At 43.6% G+C, this 26759-nt stretch overlaps 1 protein-coding gene across 3 annotated transcripts in view; it reads right to left on the bottom strand.

The window, feature by feature from the left end:
* Positions 1–26759, bottom strand: part of TMEM200A (transmembrane protein 200A) — a 69207-nt gene that overhangs the window by 37003 nt on the left and 5445 nt on the right. The window contains exon 2 of one of the 3 annotated variants that reach the window (XM_045805565.2): positions 5355–5463. The exons of the other annotated variants lie outside the window; for them this stretch is intronic. The gene's annotated coding sequence lies outside the window, so the exon portion shown is untranslated. The remainder of the gene's footprint in view (positions 1–5354; positions 5464–26759) is intronic. 3 annotated transcript variants of the gene reach the window in all.

Below are 26759 nucleotides of genomic sequence, written 5' to 3'. Positions count from 1 at the left end.
TGTTGAAGTTGAACAGGTGCCCAAACGACTCTCATTAACTGGAATAAAACGTTCCTTTGCAGATCTTATCCAGTTAATCATAAATCTCAAGTAATAAGTAAATAGAATAGTTGACTATGGATTTTATATTCCTTTCATTTAGATTTACTTAGTCTCTTCATGTTTTTTCCATTTTTTTACTCAACTGTGTCTTATTTTCCATGTACAGTGTCATAGTATCTCCACTGGGCGCACAGTGTCTGAATTTTTATTCCTTGAGAATTGCTTGTTGTGTTTCACTTTAAAGTTTCATTATTTTTATTGTTTTAAGTGTATAACTTTCCCCCCTATTTATTCCGAGAAATGTTATTTTTATATAATGTTCCATTTGCTTATTACATGAATTACTCATGGCAAGTTAGAATTTTTTTCTGATAAAAGCACTTCACAAATTCCTTCTTTTGAGTATTTTAGTCATAGTAAGAAAGCCAAAAGCCATTAAGTTTTTTTTTAAGAGAAGCTATGAATATATAAAATTTAAAATTCTTATATGGTAAAGCCACTGTAGTCAAGTTTAGAAGAGAAACTGCAAACAAAGAAAAGTTGCAACATATACAACAGGCAAAGGAATACTGTCCCTACTATATAAAGAGTTCTTAGAAATCAATGGTTAGGGGTGCCTGGCTGGCTCAGTCAGTAAATCAAGTGACTCTCAATCTCAGGGTCATGAGTTCAAACCCCAGGTTGGGCACAGAGCCTACTTTAAAAAGGAAGGAAGGAAGGAAGGAAGGAAGGAAGGAAGGAAGGAAGGAAGGAAGGAAGGAAGGAAGGGAGGGGAAGGGGGAAAAGAAAAGAAAAAGAAAGAAATCAATGGTTAAAAAAACCCAACAGTACCCCATTGGAAAAATAGGACATGAACACGCAATTTACAAAAAATTGAAAAGGGTTATTAACACACAAAGAAAAATGCCCAACCTTATTAATAAAGAAATGCCAAGTAAAGCAATGACATATCATTTTATACCTATCAAATTTACACAGTTAAAACAATTGAAAAGATGTAGTGATGGAGAAGTGTGGAGTAAGCACTGGACCTGCGAAGATAACTGGAAGGGTAACAATGTCATAACACGTATCCAATTTAAAAATGTGTACAACCTTAGACCCAATGTTTCCTTTCTAGGCATTTATTCCATAAAGTTGGGAACGTGGGACATGAAAACATTGATGCAAATTTCAAAATACAGAATCCAATGATCTAAATAATCAGATACAAACATAGACAGCAAAAGTACAAAAGAGGTACGTGAAGGCTTTACGAGGTATCAGTTACTTCCAAAGAAAGAGGGTGGAGTTTGGGATGTGGTAGGAGGGGGTTTCCAATGGTATCCGAAGCTTTTTCTTTTTTTAAATAACTTTTTTTTAAAGATTTACTTATTTATTTGAGAGAGAGAGTGCAAGCCAGCTGGGGGGAGGGGGGAGAAGGGGAGGGAGAGACAGAATCCCAAGCAGACTCCCTGCTGAGCACAGAACCCAACACAGGGCTAGATCCCAGGACCCTGAGATAATGACCTGAGCTGAAATCAAGAATGCACACAGGTTCATAACTAAAGTCTGTTTGATACTTTTCTTTGAAAATTATTCTGACATCAACTGTCCCTTCTCACTATTTTGGAATTTACTCCAGGGAGGAAGATGGAACATTACAAGCTTGGTATCCCCGCCCTTTTCAGAAATGCCATCAAAAAAGGATTATTGTCTTAGATAACCACACTCTCCATATTTTAACTGCCATTACGTGTAGCATTTGCTTTAAATCCAAAGTTGGATCCAGCACGAGTTACCTTCTTGAATACATAACACCATCCAGTCAAGGTGTGCGGCGAGCCTGTTCTACCATCATCGCCAGCAAAATCTTCTCCATCCAACCAATGGATTAGAATTGTTATGAACAGAAATGTAGTTTCATTTACCTTTTATTTAAAAGGTATATTACTTCCCGATATCAGGTTTAACAAGAGCTTTTTTAAAAATTACTTAATTGAGCATTTAAGATTCTCAACCGGAACCTAAAATATTCTCTGAGCTACTTTTACTCAAATTAGTTGTTTACATAATCATTCCCTCTGAAGAAACAATTTGGGAGATCTGTTCTTCCTGAGTGTGCCTTCACAAATCTGCTATTAATGTTTCAGATAGTAGAATAGAACAGACTGTCCAGGGCTGGCGATTGGAACTGCTTTTCCAAGCCTCCAAAATTACAGATTGATTTTGACATGTTTCAGCTGGCTGGCATTTCAACTAAGGTTCCAACCACTTGGAAGAGGGGAAATCTACTGAAGTGACCCCTTTTCCAGGCAGCTCAATCTAGCTGCAAGAATTATAGCCAATCCATAGTCAGAATTGTTTTGGAGGGGAAAAGGGGAGAAGATCTTATTTTGTTCCCTCCCATATGCAGAATGAACTATGAAGATAGATACCTTGATGTATCTAATACATCACTGAGTGCCTACTACTTGCAAAACATTACAATATAGTGAAAATAATACAGAACGAAGAGAGGAGACCAGAATTCGAGTATAGTATCTAGCATAAGCCAGCTGGGTGATCTTGGGCTAATCACTTAAGTATGCCTTGCCTCAATTTCCTCAGCTGGGAATAGATCACACACTAACTTCCAGATCCTTACCTGCTCACAAGTTTAGGATTTCGCGATTCAATGTTCACTAAAGGGTCCTCCGACTTTTGCAAGTAGGCAAGTAAACCACGCTCACTGTCCTCTATTTACCCAGCACTATAACCTCTGTTGCAAAGAGACAGTTTCTAACATCTCATACCCACTAGAAGCTCCAGAATGTAAATTCAGCCTTCACTCCAATACTTTGTACATACCTTTTGACATCTTAACAAATGCATACAGGATGCCAAAAAATAAATTAGCAACAGCACTGTCAGCCAGACATGAAGAAATGAGGATAATGTGCCAAAAAATGTCCTCCCACATGTAAAGAAACTGGTAATTGGAAGTAAGAGGAATCCCCCGCCTCCCGGAGCAGACTGTGCAGAGGTGGGGCGCCCCTGCCAACACCCCAACCTTTGCCAGAAGCAGCAGCAGCGTGGGGGGAGAAGAACCCTCTTCCACCCCTGCTACTCTGAGTATTTACGGGGATTCATTCCAGGTCCTGGCAGGAACCTGCTGCCAGAAGTAACTATGCGGCTCCGCAGGAACGGAAGGGGATTTCAACAGGAGAGTTGTGAAATGGACAAATCATCTTGAGCCTTGGTAAAGCTTCCTTCTTGTCTATCGGTTCAGTGTGTCCCTTTAGGTGGTCTTGAATCTGCCAGACTCTAGGCTGGGTGTAGGAAGATGCTGGCTCCTTTGACACAGCATAGTCAAGAGCCAAATCTTCCGGGGCTGGTATAAGGTTTTGAGAAATGGACAAATATTGACTTCAAACCCTGACAACTGACTCACAAGTACGGTTTATTGAATCATTAAACACAACCAGGACTGTGATTCATTGCTATTTCGCCTCAACAACAAAACACTGTGCAAATCATGGGAACGGAAATTTCGTTCATTATTCTAATTGGAGAGCTATGTGTGGTTCTCCATCAGTAAGATCAGAAAAGAAAGCAAAAGCCTTTTTCAGAAGGTGAGATGAGATTTCAAAAGATAAAACATGGTCAGAGATTTTTCAAATGTAATTTATAAAAGCCGATATTTGGTCAATGTACAAACATGTTCCTTGTCTAATCAGAATAATATGATTCCTTCCAAGAAATCGTCAGTTAAATGGTTAGTAATGTTACTAAGTGATGTTCTGGTCATCTTCTTAGTGCTGAGAAAACTGGGCGCCATGTTTCCCTGCTTAACATTATGGGCGTGGAAAATAATCTTCCTGAAAATAAGGGCTCTTGAGACTGTTGGTTTTAGCAGCAAACTTGTTTAAAACTGCTTTGGTAGAAAATGACAAAATACTGGCACCTTTTGCAAGCTGAGGCACGTGATCCCGAGGCAGCCCGGCCTGTTGAATGTGATCTTTGATCAGGCTCTTTCCATGAAGCTGTTATTGACACTGGAAGCTTGAAACTGATGTAAAATATCTACCCACCACACGTCTGCCTCTGATGTTTTAGTTGGCCATTGCTGGTCCCCAGGCAATGACATGACTCCATCTGTTGAAAAATTATTTTGTCTCTATGGCCCTAACACGAGGTACGTACCTTTTCAAATAGCACTCTCTTAGAAGAATTGATTTATTTTTTTCTTTTGTTGTTTCTCTGTCATGAGATCTAGTTCCTTGAAGTCAGGGGCAATAAAAGGAGGTAGCAGGCCTTAATACCGGACCCCTTGGTATTTCTCCTTCTGCCATTACAGATTAACTTACTCAGCTAGGACTTCTTACTCGGTCCCAGCTTTAAGATTCTGTTTTAGAGTCTGTATCTGTGGATCTCCTGTTTCTATCCAATAAAGATACCTGCATGGTTTCTTTGTTCCTAATTTTTGCTGGTTAATTCCATCAACTCATTCTGACTCAACTGTTCTACATTTTTCTGTCTATGCTGCCTGATTCAATCTTATGGAATCCTAGCCTTATTTGATCATGAATAGTTATTACACATCTACTACGTGTCAAGAAATGGGTTACTCATCATAGAAAACCAAAATGACTAGGAAACCAAAATGAATGTGATGTCAAAAATTCACAGCTTAGTGAGGGACACAATCAAGAAAAGTAAGTTACATGTGGTAAGTGCCAGAAGATACGCAAGCACAGAGTGTTAGCGTGGTAACAGGAACACGGTGCAACAATGATCTCAGTGGAGGGTGACCAAGGACTGCTTCTAAGATGAAGAGATGATGGTGCTTTGTCTTAAAGAGGAGATGTTAGTTCAATGAAGAAGAGAAAAGAAAACAAGGAAGAGGGAACAGACGGCATAGAGGCATGGAAGTATGAGGGGCTGGCATGCTGGGATCTGGGCTGTTCAACATGTCAGGATGCTATCCATGGTGAGACGGACAGGTAAGCAGGAGGCAGGTCACAAAGGGCCATCTACATCAGGCTGAAGGCTAACCCTCATTATGAAAGTAATGGCAAACACAGGAATCTGTGTGTCCAGGGACCAGGCAACAGACAGATGGACTGAAGGTGAAACTGGGGTCAAAAGCCTGCTTAAAGCATCTTTTTCAACAATAACAGCATCTACCATTTGTTAAGCAGAACAGGCATTTTTTTTCCCTCGCTGATTTACATGCATTATTTCATTTAAGCAATTTGCATACATTATCTAATGTAATCTTCCCAACAGCTCTGGGAGATCAATATCCATCTGACAGATGAAGAAAATGAGGCAACAAGATGAGAAATCACCTGCAGAAGGTCACTGAGTCATCAAGTGGCAGAGGAAGGTTCTGACTCCAGCTCCCTGCACTAGGGCTGGGGCGGCTTTGCTCCCCGGGAGGAAGAATCCTGAAGGAAGCTGAAAAGGAGCAAGGAAGGAACATGAGGAGTTTAGTCCTAGTCACACCAGGTTTCTGGTCTCGGAGCTTGTGAAATACACAAGAGGAGCTCTCCAGGGGCTAGAAAGTGTGATTCTGGGATTAATAGAGAGGTTCTAAGCTAGAGACACATTTGGGGGTCTTCAGGGAAGGGGTGGTTGGAGTTCAGCTGTGGAAGGTGTTCCAGGGTTTAAGGGAGAGAGAGAGGTGTCTTTAATCTCTGCCTGGACTTTGAAGCCTAAAATTTCAAGTATCCAATCCCAGATTAACATCTACTCTGAGTAGACACACTACCCAATTCTGTCAATGATCAGGGCATAGAGGAGAGTAAGATCTGAAAAGAAGGTGGTGACATTAATGGTTTCAGGAAAAGAGACTTCAGGTGATGGTGAGTCCTTGCCCTTTTCGTCCCCCCAAAAAACAAAAATCCACTACACATAATGGGGCAACACAATTATTATAACCGTTTCTCCTTCTCTAGGTATCTTTTCTTTTTCCTCCTTCTATATTTGTTGCTCTTCTACCAGTGTGGGGATGGTGGCTCAGAGAAAGGCACAGTGCTGCCGGTAGGGGTGGCCGGCTAGGGGGGAAGGGCACAGGCAAACCGATTATCAGGTGACAAAGCACGGAATGCCGTATGTCTGCTGTAGACAGTAGTGTTCGACCTGGGGCAGCCCCGTGCCCGGAGGACAAGAGGCAATGTCTGGAGACATTTTTATTGTTATGATAAATTTGTAACAAAAATTGGAGAGGGATGTTTACTGGCATCTAGTAAGTAGAGGCTAAACATCTTAAAATGCACGGGATGGGGGCGCCTGGTTGGCTCAGTCGCTTAAGCATATCTTCGGCTCAGGTCATGATCCCGGGGTTCTGGGACTGAGCCCTGTGTGGGGCTCCCTGCTCTCTCTCCCTCTGCCCATCCTCCTCTGCTCGTGCTCTGCCTCTCGCTTTCTCTCTCAAATAAATAAATAAAAGCTTTAAAAAAAACACAAAAACCCCGCACAGGTGATCTCCCACAACAAAGAATTATCTGGGCCTTGTTGTCGCTAGTGAGGATGTTGAGAAATCCTGCTGTAATGAAGGAGAGCCCGAAAGACCAGGGCAGAGGAGCTCAAACACTCAAGGCTGCCCTGGAAGAGCAGAGCAGCCCCGCCAACACCGGAGCCGACTCCAGAAGAAGGAATATGCCGGCAGTGAGGCAACATCTGATGTTAGTGGACATCTGCTCCTTACTGGGCAGTACTGTTTTTCATAGTCCCCAATCTATTATCAGCATTCATTAAGCATCTACTGCATGCAATGCATTCTCCTTGCTATGTGTGGGAGAGATATGCATAAGAAAGATAGAGTTTGTCCCTCTAAGTGTATGAAGAATACTAATTCTTGTCAAGCTTTCTCATATACTTCGCTATTTAAACCTCACAGCGATCCTATGAACTAGTTAATAGTCATCTTGCTCTGTAAATTCAGACACAGCTTACAGAGATTCAAGACGTTACTTCAGACCACGGAGAAAGTGGCAGAGATGCTCTGAATGGCTCACTCGCGCTCCCCCTGCCCTCTGCATGACAGCACCCTACATAACGTGGGCCACCTTTGCATGACATGGTCATCGGGGCTGGTCATTTCACCAAAATGTGACACATTCCAATTTGCTCTGCAGCTACAGTTAAGAACTTCAGAATGCTTCTTGGTTAAAATTACGTGACTGGGAGGTTCAATAATATATCATTTCTCCAGGATCCAAACAACAGAGATAAAATAAATAAAACCATAAGATTTATACTCACGTCTATCAAGACATGAGATTTTTTAATCAAAGAAAGATTATACTCAAAAATAGTTCAGGGGCTTGTCACACATTTCATTTGTTGTACTTTCTGAAAAGTGATAAAGCATTTAGAGCAACTCGGAGTTGACTAGAACATCCAAAAATCCAAAATACGTATTTCTGGCCGTTCTTGACAAGTGCTTAATGCCCTTGGAAGCAGAATGATGTTTATTAGTAACCCTTAAGTGTCAGGACGAGCCGTTTTCATAAGGCAATCTTTATAGTTCTTAAGTAATAGGTATTAATGAAGAATTGGGGGGAGACCCTGTAGCTTCATTGTAACAATGGGAGCCCATGTAATGAAATCAGCCCATGGAATACTGAACTTACATCCTTTCCTAAGTACAACCGACCTGGAAATTTTACTCAGAACTGTTTAAATTTTTGAGATCTGAAAATCAGTGAATCATCAGAATCAACTGATGGTATTAAAATCTGGCTTGTGAGCTGCTTTTTTTTTTTTTTTTAAGATTTTATTTATTCATTTGACAGAGGGAGAGACAGCCAGCGAGAGAGGGAACACAAGCAGGGGTAGTGGGAGGAAGAAGCAGGCTCCCAGCGGAGGAGCCTGATGCGGGGCTCGATCCCAGAATGGCGGGATCACTGAGCCCTGGGCTGAAGGCAGACGCTTAACGACTGAGCCACCCAGGCGCCCCTGGCTTGTGAGCTTCTGTATCTAAAATTAATGGTTTCTTAAAACTGTAAAGATTTTTATCATTGCTTTCCCCTATCATGTTAAACATCTTTGATTCGGAGGGCCCTGGGATCTATATGAACCCTGTGTATCACTTTCAAGTTTATAATACCTTTTTTTCTCATTTTTTTTTCTTATATGTTGATAGAGTTGTGGATTGAGGGAAGCAACATGAATGTCAAAAAGCAAAAGCTCTAGTGACAACTCCCTTACCTGGTAAGCAACCAAGGGTAAGTTCCTTCATTTTTCTAGAATATTCTTAGATGGAGAATTATTACCTCTCAGGCTACAGTGAGAATCAAATGAGAAGGCATGAACAAAGTACCTAGCAAAGTACACAGAGTACACACTAGCAAATGTTAGACGTTTCCTACAAAGAAAGACAAAATTCAAGTTCTAAAGTAGTATTTATGTCACACAGTCCTTTACACTGGAAATGGCTACCTTTCACGGGAGTCCCGGACAGGGGTGTTGGCTTGGTGATGTAGAGTTCCTGGTCCTAGATCTTCCTAAATATTTTCTACAGGCTCATGCCTCTCTTCCCCTAATGGTGCAAACACTGAAATATCTTTCCTTCTCATCATTATTCCCAGCAGGTGCCTTCACTGCCCTTCTCAAAATCTACACGTGGCATCTGGACAGTGGAACATGCCCTGGGCTGAGAACCAGGAGACGGCCCCCACCTTGTTCCGGCTTCTCCAAGTCTTGCTGCATGACTGAGTGGCAACTGTAAATCTTTGTTTCTTCATTTGTACAAATCAAAGGACTCTCCAAATCCAACAATCTACAATCTAACCTACAATTTATTCTAAGTTCCTAATTTGTTGAGAGGCAGTGGAAGTATCATTGATTTACCTAATTATCTAACTGGAATATAGTAGTATTTTCATATTATATCTATTTTATTTTTATATAAAATGTTTCACATTTTATATTTATATGAATACATCTTTATCAGATGAATCATGGATTTTTTTAAAAAAATAAGTTTGCCTGTCTTTTCCTTAAGCATAATGATTACTGTTAAAATTACTGCCATCTAGGGGAGCCTGGCTAGCTCAGTCGATGGAACATGTGACTCTTGATCTCAGAGTTGTGGGTCTGAGCCCCACATTGGCTGTGGAGATGACTTAAAATAACATAACTTAAAAAAAATTATTGCCATGTAGTGATATGCTGAGTGCCATGAGTTAAATGGTTTTATAAGCGCCTTTACCTGCAGTGGCTGGCGTAGTTCACATAAACCGCAATAAACATGTTTCCAGTAAGGACATGCAAATGCTTTCTTTTTTCAGTCTTGGTAATTGTAGTGTTTATAATTGAGGGATGCATGTGTTTTTTAAGTATTAGAATTATTTTAAAAATCAGGTATCTACTTACAGACATAAAAATTAATAGTCATTGTTTCTGGTGACAAGATTGAGAAAGCATGATCACCGAATCATGACACTCACTAAAAGAATCAATCATCTTCTCAGAAATAGAAGCAATAAAGATACATGAATTCTGACTATAAAATACTACACAAGAATGAAAACGTACGTAAGCAAGAATACACATATCAATCACATTAGCAGAAACAGAACTTGCCTAAGCATTGAGTTATTCCACCCCTAGGAGAGGTCCCATTTTCTCCAAGGACGGGTATATTACCTCTCTTGAGAATTCATTCTGGGGGTTATCAACTTAGTTTGGAAAGCATCTATATTTAGATAATCTCCTAATGTTGTCGTTTAAGCACATTTCCTTTTAAATTGTCTTCTTCCAAAGGAGGAAGATACCTGATTCTTACACATTCGAAAACCGTTAATGTAAGCCTTCTAGCCTCCAGAATCCTTTCACACTTTCCAACTTCTGAATCAAGCCTTGTTGCTCATCTAAAACTTCAACGTCTTCACTTCCTTCTTGATACGTAGACGGCTGAAGTGGACATAATCGCCAAAGGGTCTCCACTACTGGATAGTGTAATCAACTTATTACTGAATTTTAGAATTTTACTCTCCTCTTTCCAGAGTGTTCCTTGCCATTCTCCCTTCCACTCCCATACTAGCCATTATGAAATCTTCTGCCCATGAAGCAGAAACTGACTGTAAACTCTCAGTGCTCTAAGACATTGGATTACCTCCCATTTTTGTGTTCTTTCCTATCTTCACAAAAGGACTTAGAAAAGGACTTCCCAAAGAGAAAAAAACAAAACAAAACAAAAAAAAAAAAAAAAAAAAACCAGAAATGGGACAGGGCTCTAAACTAGCCTAGTCAGTTTAAACCTAAAGTCCAGTTGTCACATGTATGATAATTTCAGGGAAAGATAGTGATGGGTAAGGAGACTGTGTCATGATTTCAGTCTAGAATTCCTTCTACAGATTTAAGTCCCCTTGACTCAATCAGTTGCAAACAAACCTGAGAAGCCATGTGGTCAAGTCCACATGACTGCACTCAAAAGATACGGTTTTCCCACCCTTCCAAAAACTATCCAGACAAAAACATTCGTTCTGCTACAGAGGAATTATGGGAGCTTCCCCAAAGTCCTTTAATATCACTATATTACTTTTATTATAAACACAAGAGGCCTGGGGGACCGTCACAGACAGGTCATCCCTCGTGTTTCTCTTCAAGCATCTCAGCGTCTACCTACCACCTTCGAGTAAGACAGGCACACTGTCACAAAATGATACGCTCCAGAGGCTCTTAGGGGCCAAATCCTCTTAGAATTGATAATTAAGGAAGGGCCCTCTTCCACCCACTCACTTTAATAGCATTAAGGGATTACTGACGAATGAGCTGTGCTGTGTGACCGCCTCACCACACGGAAAGGGATCAGGCTTAGAAATACGTTCTCCGAGGGGGAGTGCCTGGGAATATGGCAGGGTTATCTAGAAAAGGACCTGGCTTTCCAAGGCTGGGGGTGAGGAAATAGGAATATTGCCTTTGACACAGTTTTAAAATAACAGCATTGTCATGCAAAGCAACTCTGTTTTATCAGAGGATATTCTAACGTTATCTGTTGGGATTACATTTTTTACTGGTTTCTTTTCTTTTTTCTTTCTTTTTTTTCTTTTTCTTTCTTTTTTTTTTTTTTTTTTTTTTTGGTGAAAAAATATTTCAGTGCTAATCACCTAGAAGAGCTTTTAAAGACCCAAGGTTTGCTTTCTGCACCGGAAGGCTGGTGTAGGGAAGGGACGAAGACCAGGTGATGCTGCCCATGGGAGATCCCGGGGCGGGGGGGGGGGGGGGGGGGGGCACATGAGGTGAAGAATTCAGAAACCATCCTAATCACCCCCCCCAATCCTCTCTACTGCTCTGAAAAGCCAATCCATTCCCATGTGCCAGTATTTCTGGCTGACATCACACAGTTGCCTTCAGTAACTCTAAAAGGAAACCGTGGAAGGGGCACCAGTAGGCAATTACAGTCACTCTGACAATCAGGAGCTCAGTGTTCAGCTCTGTCCCAGCAAACGGAGCTGCTACTCCTTCCCACAGAGACTTCACAGCCCGCAAGAGCTGCGACACGAGGTCTCTCCCCTGTCCTGCTAAGCCTTCCCCAGAGCTTCACTGCACGGGACCAGTCCCGGCCCGGGCTCCTGTTTTACTTTGTTAGAGATCATCTCCCTTTCTGGGATGGGGCTGGGAGGAGCCGAGAGAATGGAAACCAGAAAGCTCTTCCAGTACTTCAGATACTTTTCCCGACGACGGCACATCAGTTGTATAAACCCAGACACAGACACCTAAGTGAAATAAAGAATACCGGAAAACGCCAGATAATTCAAGTTTAAGAGCTCTCGCCTCGCAAATACACAATTTTCCCCCAGAATATCAGTAAAATTTCAGAAAAAAAAGGGGGGAGTCTCTTCTTCCATGAAAGGATAATTTTCTCAAGGTGCATTTTGCATTTCAAAGCATGGCCGGAGGGCCAAAGGTGGCCCCTAAAAACTTACCCGAAAATTCTTATCATAGTTCATTTCCAGTCATGGGAGATTACATAGCTATGGGTTGGTTGATGGCTTGGACTCCTGGAAAAGTGTTTTCTAAAAGCAAAATGGCATGCGACATCACAGGTTGCAAGGTTATAAACCTTCTTTTCCTCCAACTGGAACATCATGTCACTTTAAAGAAGTGCAAAGAAATTAATTTTCTTTTTAGCCAATGAGCTTCTCATTGGCGTCGTCTTTGGGGGATTTCGGTGGCGCTGAAAGAACAGGAGGAATCGGAAGCAATCCTGTTAAACAGCTTCCTCCACAAAATGATCTATAAACTGATTTTTATGGTGAGTGTTTAACCAGGGTAGCGACCTATCTTTACTTTCCATTAAAATTATTTATTGGAGGAGCTGTGATTTGGCAAAGTAAGACAACTGTTTGCTGTTATAAGGTTAACAGGAGAAATAGTCTGACAAATCCCCAACAATAAACTGTTTAGAATGTAAACAAACGCTGTGAGATCACTGGAAGAACAAACAGATGATAAAAATGGCTGTAAAAAGCTGATGAGCCCTCCCAGGGCCCCGGGCTGTTTCTCCACTCACCTCCAGCGCAAGGCACCTGGCAGGGAGCCCTGGCCCTCCTCCTTCCTTGCGGGGGCTCTAGGAGCCAAGACGTTAAAGATTTAGTATGGTGATCTCCGTAGCTTAGAATGCCCCAAAAGCACATGCATGGAGCGCCATGTTCACAATGCAAACCCCCTTCCTAGATGAAGACTGTTTTTCTTCTGCTTTCTTCTATATTTATATTCAAAAGATTATATTAAAAATGACTGGTTTTCTCATGTTTCTCTCTAACACTGGATGAGAGGCTGTGATAGAAGTCCTTTTGCAAAAAGACAATAAGTAAATGTACTCCAAATGTACACATTTGTGATATGAGAGAAAAAGCAAAAATAATCGTAAACTGTCTGACGCTCTAAAGCTTCTAACAAGAGCAACAGAAAAAGACGCCATCAGAAAAATTCAGGGGAGAGTCATCTGCCCCCTGACAAGTCCACTTCGGTGTGATCTGGTCATCACTTCAAGTGTGAAGCTTGAGAAAAATGCCAAAATATCCAATGAGACATCTGGGAAACGTGCTTTTCTTTCCTGAATCAAGGAAATTGCAAAGGAAAGCTCTAAATGTCACAAGAATTAATACTGCCTTGTTTATTAATTAAAAACTATAATTTAAAAACGCAGGTAACAGGGGCGCCTGGCTGGCTCAGTCAGTGGAACGGGCGACTCTTGATCTCGGGGTTGTAAGTTCAAGCCCCACATGGGGCGTAGAGATTACTTAAAAAAAATAACACCATGAAAAACCATAAATATATATATAGATAAAAACATAGGTAACAGAACATCGTGCACCTTTTAGAAATACTTACCAAAACTTCAGTAACATGACCAATATTAATAAACTAAAAGAAATACATTCTGAAAGGGTCCACTTATTTTATATAAAACTGATAAAAACAACTAATAACAGTCAGAAAGTACTTAAAAAGTGATTTCTTCTTTTTTTTCAGATTATATGAATAAATGATTCCTCTACACTACCTTGGGTCCATGGGCCCTCAAAGTTTTAATATTTAACAGAACTGTTCAGAAAATTTTACAAAGGGGAAAATAATCATTTGTACTCGTAGTAAAGACAGTATTCAACACTTTCTGATGTTCATTTTTATCTCTATCCCAACCAAATGCGATTTACTAAATCACTAAAAATTAGAACTGAGGTCACTTACTGGGTTTCGAGCACGACAGCTCATAATTGATTGATTAATACCCTCAGAGAGACCAGAAAGCACGGTCTGGTTATGACGAGTTCCGATGGCTGAGTCCTGAGGGCTGCGGGGACCAGACTATTTGCCCCTGCCAGGCGTTCAACTGTCCAACTTTCAATTTCATTAAGATGGCTTCATGGATGTTTCAAAACATCAGAATGAAGAAGGCCAGGAAGAGGCTGGATCTCTACTGCCGGGCAATGCTCCCATCCGGCTACGTGGAAGCTGCCAGCCTGCCCGGGCTTGCCGCCTCAGTGTCTCCCTGTCTTGGGCACGGCACTGCGGACTTCTTAGCACCCAGGAAGAAGAAAATGTCTAAGTAGACAGTGGCTCCTTCTCTGAATCAGTTAAGATCTCTGGCTTGATAAGACCCTCCCCTCCATCAAGTGATACTACCCCTCTCGATGCTACAGGCAGCTAATGAGCCCCCCCACCCGGAGCTGCTGTCCTCATTCAACTTAGTTCGACGATTCCATGGCCTCTGAGAGGAATCCTACACACCACAGGACATCACAGCCGGCCTTAAGGAGCTCACACAGCTCATCAGGTGACAGGGTCACTTCCCGTCTGAGGTCACGAGGGGGCCACAGCAGGTGCCTTGAGGTGCGTGGCCAACTTCACAGAAGCTGAATAGCACAAACTCAGCAGACTGAACAGCAGAAACGTTCCTTTTTCTACGTGCATCTTCCTGGCCCCTGCCCAAGCAAGTGGAGGGGGACGTTGCCGGGACACAGGGAGGGGGGGACTTCCTGTGGGGCTGCAGCCTTCCTTCAATACACTGGCCTCCAAAAGGTGAGGGCACAGCTCCCCATCAATAGAGCTAAAGTGGGCTCTATTTTTTGGTGGCACTGCCCGTGGTAACACCACTAACAGAAAAGAACATTCCCCTTCCATTCTCCAGTCGATTCTTTCTGTTGTCCTGAGCGTTGGGTCCATTTTTACTACTGACACCCCTGGGTTGGGGAGAGTCAGAAGGGGGACTAGCCATTCTCAGTGCATCAAGCTGGCCTGCTGGCATGAGCAAGGCACCTTGGAAGTGCTGGAAGATGCATCCAGCTCTCCCAAGAGAGGCAAGAAAGAGTCCACAGAAGATCCCTCACCCCCCCCACACACTACTTCCCCCTCCCCCCAATCCAGGCAGAGCTAGCAGCTGCCTCATTCAGAGCACATGTGCAAAGCAAGGTCGTCCTGGTGGGAGTGACAGGAGAGAAAGGACCACACCGGGCAGTGTCACTTGGTGTCACACACTTAGCCGGATCGTTTATTTTTATGACCTTTTACAACCCAAGTAACCCTTCTAAGGAGGTCACGTGCCATGTTACAGATGAGCGACCTGGGGTTCAGCAAGGTTACATAACTTGACCAAGGTCACCTAGCTCTTGAGTGGTAAAGCTGGAACTCTCCAGTGATTTTCAAATAATCCCTGGCAATGGAACTCTTTTTCCAAATAAAATCTCACTTAAATCATAAAGAGCTCAGAGAATCAAAAGTTGACTCTCTATTTTAAAAATATCTCTGAAGGAGAGCCACTTGGGCCAGGCAGCCAGATGGCAGTGGTTTCCAGAATGAAAGTAAGAGAGAGCACAGATCAGAGATGGGATCCCACTCAGAGAGGCTCCAGGCAGGTGGGTCAGCCAGCCTTTCAAACCTTAACCTTTGGTTAGCAATCCCCAAATCCTATTAGATCAACCATAGAAAACTGAAGGATCAAGACCAAATAACCCTTCGTGGCCCCGACAATCACATTTTAAAATGACACTCTGACTCTCCACAAGCTGCTTTTCACATGTGCGCCCCAGCAGAGGAAAAGGCGCCGCCCATTATCTGGGCAGAACATCACGGACGATGTCTGTCTGGCGGCCGTGTGACCAGCACTCACTGAGCACACTTGCCACGGGAAGACGGCTGACGTCCCGAGAGCACTGTCCTTGGAGAAAAGTGAATGGAGTCCCCAGGGCGGGACCCCAGGCCCCGTAGCTGTTCTTCACGCTGCCTCAGTACCAGCCATACCGACCCAAGGTCAAGTCGACCTCCCCTGACACTTATAAAAAAGTCCTCTCTGAAAATGGAAGACAGCCCAGCTCCTTTCCTCCAGGGTTAGCTTCAGGGATGGTTCACCAAAAGGCACAACAATTTTTTTTCAATTCTTTTCTTTTTTTCCGCTGTGGCTGGGGGCAAGCATCGCCTCCGGCACGCAGCAGGTGGCAGGGCTCCTGAGCCCACACTGCTAACGCAGGGCTTACGGAGCTGATGGATGCTTAAGCCAGGCCCCGTAAAACCACAGCCAAATTCGCCTTCTAAGTGTTCAGAGAAGAAGGGAAAGGCTTTCACGAAGGCACCGGAGGCTCTCGCTGTCACGGGAGATGCGGAGCAGCACGGTGCTAACTTCTAAAGAACTCCAAGGCCAGGAGAGCTTTCGCTTTAGGCTCTTCGGTCATAGCTTGAGAAAGTACTAGGGACACAACAAGCATTCCTGAGTGCTCTGATAGCTTCATCTTACAAATAAGGTTTATTCCTGAATCTTAAATAACATTTGAATATGATGAGAAATATATAAAAAATGGAAAGACTGTATTAGAAGACTTGAGGGACAGTGAGGTAAATGTAGTTTATCACCTCGAATTTGACAAAGATGATTTTCAATTTTTGCACATTCGTTTCATGTACTGCCCATGACTCTCCACTGTGTGGTCCCAGTAGGAAAATAAGGCCAGGATGTGAGGCTCCCTCAGGGCCACCATCGCATACTGAATGGGGTAAGCTCAGCTCCCAAATGGAGAGGCTAAAAGTAACCTCTAATAACAGGTGTCTTTTCTCTTCCATTTTAATGAGCTAAAAATGCATTAGTAATAAGAGCCAGCGTAATCCTGAGTTTCCTGGTGGATGTTCAAGCAACTCTCTTAAATTATATGCTTTTCTTATAATGTCCTGGAACATAAAATAGCTTAAGCCTCTATTTGTGGTTTTAAAAACTGCCATGCAAAGATAATACATGACCTAGTAATGCTTTAAGAAGTATATGCAAATGCTTTAAAAGTATAAAGACCGAGTCAAACAGAAGACAGCAGAGGAGCTGATAAGAGAACAGACTGGTAATCGGCATGATAATGAAACTGACCTTCACACCTGCGACTCTATCGGTGTGTTATTGTGAAGAAATAACTCCGGCCTCTATTCTGCTCTAATCTGGTACCAACAACTCTGACATGAAATTCAAAAAAAGACTTCCAGTAATTTCTAATCCCATTTTGCCCAGAAGTTTGAAGGCAATACTACATCAGTGTTGGGCTGAGAGATTAAACTGGAGAAAGAAACTGAGCCCAGGTCTTCAGAAAGTGTTCAGTAAGTGACACATGCCAACAAAGCTTTACTGCTAATATCACGTGCCTCTCGTCACTGACATCACACCTCTGGCTTTTCTTCTCCCTTCAGGGCTGCTATGTCTTGGTATGTTCTCTCACCACCCCTAAGTGTGGACGTCCCCAAAGCATGGTCCTAAGTCACCTTCTTTGTCCCGTCTCTGTTCCCTCCATGACTTACTACCAACTACATGCTCATAACTCTCAAATTTCTGTCTCCCTTCCAAATTTCAGATCTGAGCTCCAGACCCATCTGTCCAAATGTCCATTTGCTCTTTTCCCTGGGATGCCTCACGGGCATCTCAACTGTAATGAGTCCAAAACTGAACTCAGGAATCAAGTCTTCCTCATCCATTCAAACGATACCACCATCCATCTGTTCGGTCATGCTAAAATCTGGGCGTATCCTGGACCACAATTTCCTACATGCTATCAGTTACCAATGTTGGCTGATGCTGCCTTCAAAATCTGTCTTCGCCCTGTCCGCAAATCTCAGCCATCCTGTCTAAGCTCTGTTGTTTCTTCCTTCATGCATTCTTGCCTCCTCCGACCCCTTTACCACAAAACTGCCCAGCGGTGGTAAATTAGTTCATATATTTCCTCTTCCAAAGCTCGCTCTTTGGAACAAGTATCCAACCCTTATCACCTCCCACAGGGCATTTCACCATGGCCTTTGCCCAGCGTATAACCTTTCCTCCCACCTTCTCTCCCCTGCTGTGATCCAGTGACAGGGCTTTCTCTCTGTTCTCAAAAATACTGACCCCTTTCTTTCCTCGACCTGCCTGCATGGTTGTTCTCTCTGGCATAGCTTTTCCACACAAGTTCCCCTGGCCTTTGGCCCCGTCTTACAAAACAGTTCCTGGGAAACATTCCACCAATCCTCTGACTCACGACCCTCTCTCCTAGCAACATCTGTTTTCGTGGCACTAATCACACTTATCACCACATCATCACTGATGATGTAATTTTTTGTGCCCACTACCAGATGATAAGCTCCTTGTCCACCCCACTCAGATCTTCTCCAGCATGAGACACAGTCAGTGCCAGGACACAGGAGGTGCTCCATGAGTATCTGTTGAGCGAATAATGCTGATATTTAAAAGAAGGTTTTTCGGGTATGCCCCAAGTCTTTGACAATGACCGCCTTAGTTCATATTAGGTGGCTAATTTCAGTCCAAATTGCATAGCTTTTCTTTTGCTTAACATGTGTGCATCACCCAGGGGCCAAGATTAGGAGGAGAAAGGCCTGGGTTTTAATCCCATATCTGCGCCTGTGCTTAACCAGGCTTTAAAAAAAAGTGAACTGCTTTTCCAGACCTCCTATTTCTTACTGTTGTATGAAGAAGGCTCTTCGCGGCTCTCATACTCTGAGTCTGTGAATACACAGTGTTTTCAATCCACAACAAAATTTTGTACACGCCCAAAATAAAACACCTCCTATTGGCTTTAGAATTCCCTGGGTTATTCTTGCTTCAAGGTCTTTATCAATGTCACTTTCTTTTGATCCCATGATTTCTGAGAACCTTGAAATACAGTTCAGACCTGTCAGGCAGGGCCTGCAGATGGTGAATGCGGACACCTAGGCCTCTGCTTACTGCTTATTTCCTTCTGAGGCTCGTCATGATGGTGAGGCCTGGGCCCAGCAAAGCGCCCCCTGCAGGGGTGGATGGGCAGATGCTTCCGACGTTACTCCGATCAAAGTCTGAAGTTTCTTTGTGGCCCCGTAGGAGCCTCTGCTTTGTCCTACTGCACTGGCCTCTCTGCTACAAACACTCCAAGCCAACCCCCACTTCTCAGAGGCTGCCTCGCCACCCCCTAGGGTTTCCTGCTCCCCTGCCAGGCACTCTCCTCCCCCAGAGAGTCTAATGCTTCCTTCCCTCCCTTCAGGTCCCTGCTCAGATATCTGAGGGCTTTTTCATGACTATGCTACACTACTCCCCATCCCAACTGTTCTCTGTCCGTGCATCCTGTTAATATCTCTTATTATCTGTCACAATAAATTATAGGTTATCGTCTGTCTCCTCCAACTGGAACGTAGGAGTCATAAGGAGCGGAGCTTTGTTTCCTGTTAGATATCCAGGGCCTGAAACGCTGTCGGCACTCAGAAAGTACGGATCAAATGAATGAACAAAAGAATGCACGAGTGAGGCTCTGCTAGAAATCGAGAAGGCGGCGGGGCTGAGGGTCCTCCGATCTAGAGCTGCAGGAGTCTGTGAAGGTCAGGGAGGAGTGGCGCTCAGGAGGGTTAGGAGGAAGAGCTTAGGCTGCTGGACCCCGAGGGGGAGAGCCAGAAACACCCCCCCCCATTTGTACACCCACCCTACCTACCCTCCCTCCACTGCCACCACGCAGGCAGGTGAAGAGAGGGCTCCGTTCATGGGGTGGCGGGTGGGGTTGAGTCCCAGGGGCCTGCCAGTCAGCAGGTCTCCTGCCAAATGAGCAATGAGCTTCTGACAGCTGGGGCGGGAGAACAGAAACCCCCCAGGTAATGTCCGTAGAAATGAGAATCAGGATGCAGGTGGCCTTGTTACCTGGAGACGAATGGCATATGCCATTGTTTCATCTTTGTCTTCTTTTTGTAATTTGTCTTTTAAAAATCACTTAACCAAAATCTGCATTTAAGGCTTCTGTGAATTAGTCCAGTGTTACTCACTACCGCCCCCTTTCCCCAAGCTTGACTCAGGGAGACCTGTATATCATCTTCCAAAGCTGTTATCCTCGCTGGAAGTACTTACTTAGCCTTACTAGAGCCTTCTAGACTGTGAGTTCCTCCAGAGAAGGAGCCGGTGTGCTCCCAACACTGACCACAGTGACCGGCACTGCGCACGCTCTTGATAAACACCAGATAAGTCAATAAGTATATTTTGAACGAGAGCTCCCCAAAGACACTGAGCTAAACATTCACTAACAAACATCACTAATTACATGCTCTTATTGTCTTCTGTTCAAATATGCAGGTGTTGGGTAGAGTTAGCTCTGGATAGACAATAGTTCAGGGACTGGAAGACTCACAAAATAAGGAATTTCCACATGTGTCAAGTAAGGTGTGAAAAGGCCACCATGTCGACTTCCCAGAGATTTCTACCTATCTGGCACAGGTGCGGGGGGCGGGGTAGTATATAAAGAAGATAATTATATCTGTAATTATATTTTTATTTTTAATATTTCATTTTTAACACCTTGAATATCATTTTTAAATATTATTCATATTCAGAGATGCCTGGGTAGCTCAGTCAGTTAAGCGTCTGACTCTTGATTTCAGCTCAGGTCATGATCTCAGGGTCATAGGATCGAGCCCTGAGTCGGCTTGAGATTCTGTCTCTCCTTCTCCCTCTGCCCCTCCCCCTCAAATAAATAAATCCTTAAAAATGTATATTATTAATATTCAGAATAAAGTTAACACTTTAAATATTTTCAGAGAAATGATTTCGTCTCTTTCTAAAAAGTCTGTGTTTTATATCTTACAGTGACTTTCTTCCCCTGACATCATAGAAGATCAAATATAATTAATTCAGCGAACATTTACTGAATGCATACAATATACAAGTCACTATACTAGAGCTAAAAAAATAAACGCTTCACATAACAAGCGTGCAGGGTCTGAGCTGTTTACATTCTACTGAAAGGACTATATTTATATTAGTATTTAATGTTTTATTTTAATATTAAACATTCTTTGAAGGTGGATATACTATATATCTTCAGCCATGTAATGATGTATGGCATACCTTGAGTTTCAAACGTGAATTCTGCTTTGGCTCCCAACCCCCTACTTTTAATAAATGGCCTCAATCATCCTGCTCCAAAAGGAAAACCTTCTCATAGCTTCTAAGCACGTTGAGGGTGAAGACTTCCTCCCCCCAGGATGCAAGGCTGGCTCTTATTACCTTGCAGGCCTGACCCCAAACGCCTCAAACACAGAGAGGTCTGCCTTCACCATCTGATCTCCAAAAGCCCAGGCACTCTGTTACAAATCAGATTCCTTTCCTTCCTCACAGCCCTTTCCATGTCGGAACCCGCCTTGTTTGTCTCCCCCATCTAGAATGTGCCCTCACCACAACCGTGGTTTTGAGCCCTACACTATTCCCAGCTGCCAACACACATGGATTGAATCAATTATGAATGAATGAACTTCCTACCGAGCTTGAGTTGACTATCCTACGCGTGTCCCATCAGTAAGGGAATCACAAACGCACAGGCCATGCTTTCCCACGCGGTTTCTGCACGCCCACTGCGTGTGATGCACCTCACATCTGACCGAATGGGTCAGAAGTGTAATCTAGCAGCAACTCCTGAACGAAGCTAAGTCATGATTTCGTGAATACGTGAATGAAAACCATGATGTTCAAAGTTACTGGAAGGGGAGCCATAAAAGAAAATGGAGTTATAATGCTAGAAAGTTCTCCCTTAACTTTTAGAAGAAAACTAAAAGTACTTTTTAGTTGTGTATTATTTTTGAAATAGAAAAACAGCAGTTGTGAAAAGATTGAAAATGGCACTCAAAACCCACGTCAAATGGACTGCTGTAGTAAGCTGAATCGTTCCCTTGTAGTCTCAGGCAATGTTTTTGGACAAGAAAAAACTGTGCAAAGGTTTAACTAAGATGCAAGTTCTGCCTTTTTATGGAATCAGTCCAAATTCCTCAGTATGAAAGCTAGATACTATGATGTGGCTGGCTTTTTTTCTGGAAAAGGGAGCAGAATCAGAAGGTTCACAATTCAGGATCTTTGGCTTATTTGAGGGGAATCAGCAGTTTAAGAGAGATGTTCTCGGGGGGGGGGGGGGGGGCGGGAAACCTCAAGCATTTTCACATTCTATCTGGGACTTCACATTCTGCCCTACTAGCTCAAACTGGTCCAGAGTCCCCTGCTCGGAACACAGCCATCGGCAAAGCAGGCACAGGCTTGCCCTCCCTTGGCTTACAGTCCCTCTGAATGGTGTAGGGACCGTGAGCACGAGAGTTACAACGTCCCACCAAGCTACAGACGCAGAGGAGGCCGGGGTTTACTCTGCATTGTGGGGCTCTGGTTTGGAAGGTTCTCCACAGCATGGCCTGAACAGCCTTCACCCTCACAAGACGTACATTTTATGATTCAAAAAATTTACTCACAACCTGTCACAAGCTGTCTTGCGCCTCTATCTAGATGCAGAATCAGGAACGTGTGTAAATACATATTTAAAATTGAATGGTTTATCACAATATTTTAACAGTCTACATTCTAAAAGAGGGTTTTTTTTTAATAACAAAGAAACAAAGTACGCAGTTAACAAAAAACTGTTATTCATTTTGAAATGGTAGCTTTCCTTATCTAAAAATAAATACATAAAACCCTAGTACAGGCATGACGAAGGGGTATTTCCATGCATTGTCAATCAGGAATTCACCTGTTCTGAAAATCAGTTTTGCATTAAGTATCAAGAGTCTTAAGACATCCCTACCCTTTGACCCAGGATTAGCCTCTTCCACGGATCTTGCTTAGAGAGGTAATCTGAAATTTGAACAAAGATTTCATCAAAATGCCATTTATAATGCCAGATATTTGGAAACCACCAAAAGGTCCAATTTTAAGAGAACAGTTAATAAATTGCGGTGTATCTGCACGATCAAATATTATACAGACATTAATAAAGCTTGCCTAGGAGTCGGAAAATATTTAGGACATAAGGTTAAACAAACAGAGCGGGTTGGAACATGTTATTAACTATGGAAAACATTCATTAAATATGAGGAAGAAAATGTCAAAATCTGATGGGTGCTTTGGGGTCAGGGGATTATAGGCAAATTTTCTCCCTGATTTGTTACCCTTAATGTATTTTCCAAAGTTTTTACTCGGAGCATGTATTGCTTTTATGATTAGAAGTAAGAACATCTCGGGGCGCCTGGGTGGCTCAGTCGTTAAGCATCTGCCTTCAGCCCAGGGCATGATCCCAGAGTCCTGGGATCGAGTCCCACATCAGGCTCCTCCGCTATAAGCCTGCTTCTTCCTCTCCCACTCCCCCTGCTTGTGCTCCCTCTCTCGCTGGCTGCCTCTCTATCAAATAAATAAATAAAATCTTTAAAAAAAAAAAAAAAGAAGTAAGAACATCTCTTCCGAAATGCTAAGTAACTGTACTGTATTACAGATACTCGCACACGGACATTCATGGAGCTGATCTGTGGTTTGCCAAGTGAGCCCAAATGAGTGCCTCTCCTAGGCCTAAATCAGCACAGACAGAATACTGAGATTCCTCGGATTCGCCCCGCATGGCAGCCCCAAGACGCTGATTCTCAAAAAGGAACATATTCTCAGCAGCTGCCAGCCTATCAGCACCTCTGTGATTGGCTCTCTATTTGCCAAAAAGCCGGCTCCTAGTCCTTGTTCCTTTTACCCGAGGAGCCGCTAATACGCCTTACCTATTCTAATATCTCTACCAGCTTGAATTCAGTGTACAGAAATCATTGGTTTAGCTCTGGCTCTCCCTTGAGCTTACGAAATTCTTGAGATCCTTGTCATCCCAACATCTGCAGAATCTAGCTGAGTACCTAGTAAATAATGGCATTTAATAAATATTGTTAAATACATCTTTACGATCTAGGGAGAAGGTCACCTCAATAACCTCCAAGAGAAACACTGACGAACGGGACCCTCTTGCGATGGAAATCTTGGTTTGGTGTCTGGAATCAGAGACAGCTGGAGATATCATTTCCAGGTTAGGAAGGAGCAGAGCCATCCCTGGTATCCAGGCCTGGCCTGGTGCTCACAACCGGGCCCTAAGGTTCTCCTGTCGGATGGAAATGATTTCACAGACCATCGACACCAGGCTAGGCCACTCTCTGGCCGTGACGGCTCAGGACAGACACAAGACCACTCTGTCATCACACCTGAACACAAACACAAACACGGACATGGTCCAACCCCGACCATGAGCAATATCCCCCTGATCGGGCTCAGAAGGGACTGCTGCTTCTTTGCCAATTACAGTGGTAGCCTCTCTCATCTTGTCTCCTTCAGATAAGACTTATTAAGATAGAAAATCACAGGATTATTCCTGCTTCAATCCAGAGCAAAGCCCTGCTTCTTTAAACCTTCCCCAAATCGTACAACACAAGCTCACATCTTAAAATCTTATAACAACTAATTTCTAACACCCTCTTAGTAAAGGCACCCTGTGTTTCCCTATGGTGTACATTCTCTCTTGCTGAAACAAGCAGAACCCCAGCCTCTCCGGTCGGAGAACATTAACAAGTTCTTAATCCTACCTGCCATGCTCTCCTCTCCTCTGTCTGCTCATACAGTCATCAGAACTCACTTCCGCCTGGAACCCTCCCCGGACTGGCCTTCCAGGCTTTAGATGGTTCCATTCTTTTTAGTCTCCATAACATTTAGTTCAACTGCTACTGTTAAGTTTGTATTTCATAACACTAGGTAGCACTGCGATCTTGATGACTCTGAAAAATCCTTCTAACTCTAAAATCATATTGTTTTATTGTGTTGCTCTTAAAGTTTTATGCATGGTTATTTTTACCTCCCTAAATAGGCTCTGAGTTCTCACAAATATGCCTAAAACATATATTTTTATATGCCTTCACATTCCCTTTCCACTTACCATGTCTATGTATATATATATATCTACACACAGCCCTCTGCACGTAATGAAATCTACAGTCACATGCCTGAGCAGATAAAAGTTTGATCTTGTGTTTGTTGGGGAACGACAGGACGTCACGCCTATTCTATTAGTCAGCAGTTTCATTCACAGCATCTTCAAGTGTAGACCTTTATAGCTGGGGTGTGTTCCACGTACCCACTACATTCAGTATCTGCTCGTGCCCTCCCTTCCTGACTCCCTCCCTCTCTCTCTCTGTATATATATCTATTTACCATATTTCAGGGCAAAGTACCTGTCCACAGAAAGGTAAATTCAGGCCATGGCAGCTGGCAGAGGTCCCTTCTCTTCAACAGAAATCAGCAACTAAAATCAGGCCTTCCAAACATCTGACTTGCTGACGTACCTGTCCTGCACAGTGACAGAGATCCTGCACGGGGGGGGGGGGGGGGGGGGGGGGGGGGAACCCACCGGATTCGTAAGTTCTCTGCCAAAGCCGGATGTGATCCTGCTGGACAACTCCCTCCAGATGACCTGCTCCCCTCTCACATTCTGAGCACTACAAGGTAGTTCCCAGTCTCCCTGCACAGCCATGTGCCCTGCTGACTTCCCCATTTCTATTCCCCAGACTTGACATTGACCTTGCCTGCCAGGGCCGGGATGACTCCCTGAAGATCCAGAATCAAGTCTAGAGTCAGACAGAACCAGGTTTCCATGGCAGCGCCTTCATTTCCAGGCTGGCTCCGGGAGCCCAGGCGGATCATTTAACCTTTCTAGTTCCTTCAAGCCTCTAGTTCCTGGCTCAAAAGAAAAAAAAAAAAAAAGGCAAGCCATAATATTTACCCTCCCAGGACTGTAATAAAGATTTGGTGGAGGTTATGTATCTGAAGCACATGCCAGATGCTCTACAAATGTTAGCTCTTTCTTTCCTAGTGGTGCCCGACAACTAACAGGATCCTTTTCCCTCGAGGAGCTGCCCGATACATGTTCTTCCTGCCTTACCCCAGGAAGGGTATTTAAAGCAGGGCAGATGGTAGAGTTCCTGTTCTCAGATCAACAATCAAGCCCCAGTCATTACACTGATCTGCCCACCTGTTCAGCTTCCTGATACCAGTCCCTTCACCTCCCTCGCTACACCCCAAACCCCAAACCAAGAATCCGTGTCTGCCCTACTCTTGCTTTGGCAGCACTGTCCGTCTGCCCCACAGCATGGGTGCTCAGCACCTTTGCCCTGATAACCTCTATTCCGTCCCTTCTTCTGTCACTTTGGTTGCCTATTAGAAGTCCCGATCTTCAGTTTTAGCTTATCTATAGGATTCCGACCGTGGCCTTGAGAGATAGTGCTGCACAGTGTATTAAAGCAGGGGTATTTGTTCTGGACTACCAGGGTTTGAATCCCAGCACTGCCACTTCATGACCCCACAACCTTGAGCAAGTTATGACCTCCCCAACTTCCAGTGTTCTCAGCACAGAGGGCTATTATGAGATTTAAATAATATGTTGAATTTAAAGCAGGGAACACAGGACCTCGCATACGAGGTAGGTCCTCAATAAATGTCACTGCTACATGCATTAAAGTTGTGCCCTTGGGACTCACAGTGACCATTGGCCTCCTTTCTACACAGCCAGTTGCGATGTACTTACCCACAGCACACAGCCATGTCACCTACTAGTCCCCGCTCATCTTCCTGGATCCTCTGGATCCATTTCATCCCTCGCATGTCAACACAGATGCTCCTTCATCCTGACGTACGCCCTTACCAGAACCATAATGTCACTTACACGTGCCAATATTCTATTTTGGCACCTCATGTCCTAAGTGATGACTGATCTATGCCTGCTGCCTCCCCTTTGCCCATCTCCCACAAACTCAGGGAGCTTCCTGCTGTGTTCATCGCTTCACATTCCTGGTCAATCGTTCGCTAGATCGGGAGTGCCTAACGTTGGGGGTCTCCAAACTCATGGTCTTTAGATGACCAGGGCTTCTGATTATGAAATCACTAGGCTGGAAATAAAGCACAGGGATACTTACTACAAGTGCGTGGGTATAGATAAATGGTG

Source organism: Ursus americanus, chromosome 11, assembly GCF_024610735.1.
Source record: "Ursus americanus isolate L20-20 chromosome 11, mUrsAme1.1.p, whole genome shotgun sequence".
Lineage (NCBI taxonomy): Eukaryota > Metazoa > Chordata > Mammalia > Carnivora > Ursidae > Ursus > Ursus americanus.
The sequence above is the reverse complement of the archived record's forward strand: the minus strand, read 5'-3'. Positions and strand labels throughout refer to the sequence as shown.